The sequence below is a fragment of the Lampris incognitus genome, chromosome 1 (genome assembly GCF_029633865.1).
Source record: "Lampris incognitus isolate fLamInc1 chromosome 1, fLamInc1.hap2, whole genome shotgun sequence".
Taxonomy (NCBI): Eukaryota; Metazoa; Chordata; class Actinopteri; order Lampriformes; family Lampridae; genus Lampris; species Lampris incognitus.
Window position 1 is genome coordinate 146,803,567 of NC_079211.1, and position 5,930 is coordinate 146,809,496.

The 5,930-nt window shown below is 50.2% G+C and overlaps 1 protein-coding gene across 1 annotated transcript in view; it reads right to left on the reverse strand.

The window, feature by feature from the left end:
• LOC130113390 (spermatid perinuclear RNA-binding protein-like) overlaps positions 1-5,699 on the reverse strand; it is a 117,228-nt gene extending 111,529 nt beyond the window's left edge. The window contains 1 exon segment of the mRNA XM_056280983.1: positions 5,536-5,699. The gene's annotated coding sequence lies outside the window, so the exon portion shown is untranslated.
• Positions 5,700-5,930: the final 231 nt, after the last annotated feature.

Sequence of the window (5,930 nt, forward strand, 5' to 3'; positions counted from 1 at the left end):
CAACCTGCAGAGACAAGAAGCCCTCTGGGACACTCATTAAAAAAAAAATTAAATCATTTCCAGACGGGCAGAGTCTTTGACGGCCAGCTAGCGTGAGATTCCAGTTTGGTTGACGTAGGTGTTCCTCTAAAACGAGGCTACTTCCTGGGCTTTACAGTGTGCTCTGCTCTTGATTGAAGCAGCCCTCCCCGCCCGGCGCTGAGGCAGCGGCGGGGGTGGGGTGGGGGTTGGGGGGGTGGGGGGGCCGAGCTGAAATGGGAGGTGAAGGACGGCTCGGCTAATACCTCCGCTCGGCTTTCACAGGTTTTACCCTCACAGTAAACAGGACCGAGTGAAACGCGGTCACGTCCCCCGCCACCAACCACAGCACCACCCGGGCCACGTCAACAGAACCCCGACGTCCTAAGCTGCTTTGACAGAACTGAAAAGAACAGAGGGGGGAGGGGGAGGGGGGCGTGAGATTGTTTTTGTTTTCAGGTATGATGACATGAGAGGTAACTGCTATACTGAGGATGTTCATCACTACCAGTGGTTGATACTACCGAGCACTGTGTGTGTGTGTGTACATATATATATATATATACATATATACACATATATATACATATATATATACATATATACATATAAATAAACACACAGGTGTACAGTAGATATGCTCACGTATGTTCACTGTTTATGAGCCCGGACAAAGCTGCCTTTTGGTAAATACTTCACAAAACACAACTGCCCGACGGGGTAAAGTAGGCGTATGAGATTTGGAGCCCGGTTGACCCCGGCAACGATCAATTCCTTCACCTGCTGAATAATAAGGCACGTCAGAGGAAGACCGTCTCCTGAAGACCTTCCCTGCTAAATAGCTCCTACCCACAAGCAGTCGGGATCGTTAACAAACTGTGCCCACACCACCACCACCTACCCTCTAACCCTACCCCCACCCCCCCAATCAGTGCTGGTCACTCATTGACAGCAGTGGCGGCTGGTGCTAACATTTTTTTTGGGGGGGGGGGCAATCTACCTTGGCGCAGCACACCTGACAGCTGCTTTAATGTCCACACACCCACGGAGTTATTAAGAAGGACAGTGTAGCCTATAGATTTTATCAGGGGTCGTAGACGGTGGATGATTGACAGTCGAGACGAGGCGTCGTGGTGGGTGTGAACATGATTGACAGCCACGAGAATTGTCCAATCACATTAGATCGAAAAACATTAAAACACCAATTCACTGCCGATAAAAGTGGGGGTGTCTGGGGCAGCACAGAACTGCGCCCCCTGGAAAATCTGAAGAGACCAATCAGACAGCAGCCTCAGGTCACCTGCTCGCCACAGGTTCGAGGGCTTACATAAGGTCTGGTTGGGCCGGCGCCCCTCACCCAGGAAGTATAAGTATTCAGACAGAAACCATCCAAACACCATTTGGAACCAGTACTTAATGCTGCTGACAGGCGCTCACAGACTGAGCACACTTTTATTTCATCATCATTTGCATCATACAACTAAATTATACTTAACATGTTTAAGTAGATTCTCATCTCTGGATATCTGAAGGGGGCGGCGCCCCAGCGCCCTGTACTGGCCAGCCGCCACTGGTTGACAGACACCAGCTGTCAACACTGAACTGAAATGGCACTTGACCGTACTGTGTTGCACTTGAATGGACGTGCTGTTAACCGTTTGTGCTGTTTCGGCTTGCTCTCTCTGTCTCTACATGTCTCTAGTGGTACCGTTTTAAGGGAATGTTTAGATTTTTTTTTTTTTAATCCTTTCTGTTGCACCGCTGTGGGCTGGGAGAAACAGCATTTCGTCTTTATTTATGTACGCAGGCGCATAATGAAACGACAATAAATTAAATCTTCAATACTGAATCTGTACGGAAACTGTTGTGACCGAAAGTCAACCTGGCGCTGCCAGGAGTGACCCAGAACAGCGACGGTTTCGTTCCGGGAAACTGGGATATCTTTCCACACCGAGCCCTTTGGAGCTTAAAGGTTTTGTGGGTTTGGAAACGTTCAAGCTGTGCAGAGAGATCCGCATCTGAACAAGATTACCTACAGCACTGGTCCTCAATCAGGTCCTCAGGTGTAACCAGCATTGTTGGGCTGTGTCAGGACACTACTACGGACTACATACTAATAGAGTATACTGAGTGCTCATAGTACTAAATACTGTGTAGTACATACTATCCATTAAAATGTTTTTAGTATGCATCTATCATACTATCCTCCCCCAACCAGCAGAAGTGATGGCAAGTGGATACAGCTTATGCAACCCTTATCTCCATGGTAACCACGCAAAATCGCAATTTTCCTCTGAACTAGTATCCATTCGATTCGTTAAGCTTCTTTTTTGGTGCAAATATTATACATTCTGGCAATTAAGCACATGATATTTTTTCATATTATGAAGATTGTAATGAAGTATGCCAAGTATGGGTACTACACAGTATGTATAATGACTGCAGTACTGGTGTTCAGACACAGCCCTGGTTTTCTAGTCTACCAGGTGGTTTATTACATGGGGTTGATCCAGTCTCAAATCCGGGAGGTTTTACACCTGGAACAACAGGTGAAATAATGAACTACCTTGTAGAACAGAAAACCAGCAGGACCGGTGGTACCCGAGGACCTGATTGAGAACCACTGAACTACAGTATGAACAAAGCCGCGGGACAGAACTAAAGCACTGCTTATTAAAATTGCGGGTCCACGTCTTTTTCTTTTTGAAGATTTACGATTAGAAAACATTTGTGTATTCCATAAACACAGGATCCGTGACAGTAATTGAAAACAAAATGTCACACACCTGATCCCCATTTACAAGAGGAAGGCTCCATCCCCGTTAACACTCTTTACTGGCTGGTCTCTGGGAGAAATCCGGCTCAGGTTACCATTTCTATTTACACTGTGTGGGCCCCGGAGGAACCACCTGGCCCCCCATCTGCCCCTGTCTGCCCCTGGGGCGGTGCATCCTGCTTACTCTGCAGTCTTGTGTCACCGGGCCCAGCTGAAATGTGAACCGTAGCCGCCGACAAGATTCGGGTTTAGTTAAACGTGGAGATGACGTAAAAGCCGTCAGCTCCACCCGGAGCTGCCTTTGGCTTGCAGCAGACATAAGCAACCATGTGCCATAAGTGCCACAAGATAGCTTTTTTCCTCCCTACCTCTCACTACACCAGGTCAGTTAGCTCTCCTTCAACGAAAGAGGACAGACTACCCCTTAAAATCACCCGGTGAAGTGATCGGCTGGAGGGGAAAGCTGCATGCTCTTGAGACTCTATGGCACATGGCTGTTTATGTCAGGTTTGCAGCATCAACCTGTTAACCTATGGTTGCACACAAGGTTGTTGTCTCTCAACTCATAAGAAAATGTGAGTTAAAAGCACAGCTGGTACTGAACCACGTTTTGAGACAATACAAAGCTATATAACAAGCAGAGCAGCTGCTATCCCACCATGTGCCATGGAGGTCCATGTGTATGCAGGTTTTCTTTCCAACACCACTCAAGCTAATTTCACTTGATTAGTGTCTCAATTGCTTAAATGCGATCCACAAAAGATGATCTATATTCTCTAAACAGTCTGTCAAAACACCACACCATCAACTCATTTCCCCGTAACACGACGCAATTTCTCACACAGAATGCAAACGTAAGGCACATTTTTGCCTTACGCCTTTTTACATGTTCTTTGCACAAATTGTCACATGCAAAATACTAAAAACAGCAGTACACTGACAACAGTGATGTGGATGAAACGTGGCCAAACAGAGAGAAGAGACTGGATGACCAGTCACTGCGTTTACATGCACAGTCCAGCTCCGGTTGGAGCTCCGTTAGGCCACGTAACTACACCACTGTCGTGGTCCCAGTACACAAGAACCGGGGGAGAACCGATGTATCGAAGGAAGTATGTCCCACCCCGGTACGGTAGGTGGCGATATGCCCCCTTTCAGCTGGTTGCTATTGGACCTTCTTCCGGCTGATCTATTGCGTCACATACCAAACAAGCGACAAACAAGTTAGCAAGCCACGTACTTCAGGATATCCACCTCCTGTAGGTGACACAACATGAAGTTTGTCTCCTCGCCTGTCCGGAAATGCGTGGTTCTCGCGCTAGCACTCGCCATGTTGAGACGACGCTGTTCCGCTTCCGGGGTGAGAGACCGCCGCGAGAAGTACGGCGCATGCGCAGAACGCCCAGGCCAGTTCGGGGCCGATTGAAGCGTTACACATGCCGGAGTAAATCCATCCCCGACCGCGTTGTGTTAGTCGCACTCCCAGAAGCGTAGTACGACTTCAGCCGGACTCGCACGTAGTCCAAAAGTGCAGTTTCAGTCGGACAAACACAATACATCCACTTTTCTGACATCACGTAAACGCACTGGCGACTTGAGTCCACTGAGATACTGGGAGTCAAATCACCACAGTGTCTTCACAGTATTTCCTGTTGCGTTAGTTTCACACGCTGGTTGGAATACTGTAATCAATACCTCAGTGGGATGCGTGTGTGCAGAGCAGTGGTTGCTGACAGCAACCGTGCACATGGTGGGTCTGTAGTCTAGTGACAGGGTCAGTTCTCACTCAGCACGGCGTATACACCGTGAAGTAAGGGGGGCATGCAGGGCTGGCCTTGTTTTACTGATGCTGAGATTATACATACACACATACATATATATATATATATGTATGCATGCAGAGCTGGCCTTGTCTTACTGATACTGAGATTATACATATTATATATATATATATATGCGCACTCTCTCTCGCTATAGGGTACACGGCTGAATACCCCCTTAGTAAAGCCAGTTTTTATGCGTTTCTCCCGTTTAGCTGACGAGAGTCCCTTGTTTCTTCTTCGGATAAAGGGAAGGAAAGACGACACGGCCGCTGATAAAATATTCAGATAGCCAGCGCGTGCTCGGCGTTAACCGCCGCGCGCCAGTCGGAGTGTGTGTGTGGGGGGGGGTGTGGTGTGGTGGTGGGGGTAGTTTCAGTGGTTTATAACCCACTCGGGAAAACAAAACAAAACAAAAAAAACAACAAACTTGTTTTGTTTACTAGGAATCCGGGGTCAATTTAGGCCACGCTTAGCGAAGCCACAATGTACTACGGTGTTGAGCAGATTATCCCCGGCGTGCGTGTGTATGCGTGTGTGTGTGTGTGGGGGGGGGGGGGGCGGCACGGGATTAATTTGGCTAAAAGTCGCGCTCGGTTTCCGTCGGGGAGCACGCCAGCACCTCCCGCCCCGGCCGGTCAGCGGCCGCACTTGACTCTGGAGCGCTGCAGGTGACTCGGCGGCCTTGGGGGGGGGGGGGGGGACTTGAGACGACTCGTTAAAACGGACGTTTGAGCAACGACCCGGAGAACCGCGTCCCCCCCCCCCCGCGCGCGCGGATCCGAAGTGAGCGTGCCCGGCGGGGTGAACACGCGGCTCGGCGGGCGTGCGAAGTTGCTCCAGCCCCGCGGGACGGACTGCCCCGGCTCATTCATCCGCTTTCCTCCGCAGCCGAAACTGTCCTGCGACCGCAACACTTACCGGGTGGGAAGGAAAGAAGGTCGGATCGCTCCACGTCCCCCGACGCTCCGAAAGCACGCTTCTCTCGCAGTCGTCCCGGCGGAAGAGGAAAGAAGGAGGAAAGACAGATAAGTCCCGTTTTCGGCTCGGTTCGGCTCGTATCCGGACAGAGAGCAACGTGGAGCGGATGCCAGCTGCGCGGCGGTGGCTGTCAGCGGAGCCCAGCGAAGGAGGTAGCGGCTGCGCATGCGCACCAGGACTGCGGGGTGCGAAAACACAAAAGCTTTTTTTTTCTCTCTCTCTCGCTCTCGGGGGGGGGGGGAGGCGAGGCGGCTCAGGTAAACCGAGTCACCGCCGCTGCGTCCGGGCTACTTCTTCAACATCCAACGTTACACATAATAAAGCCAAGTGCGCCG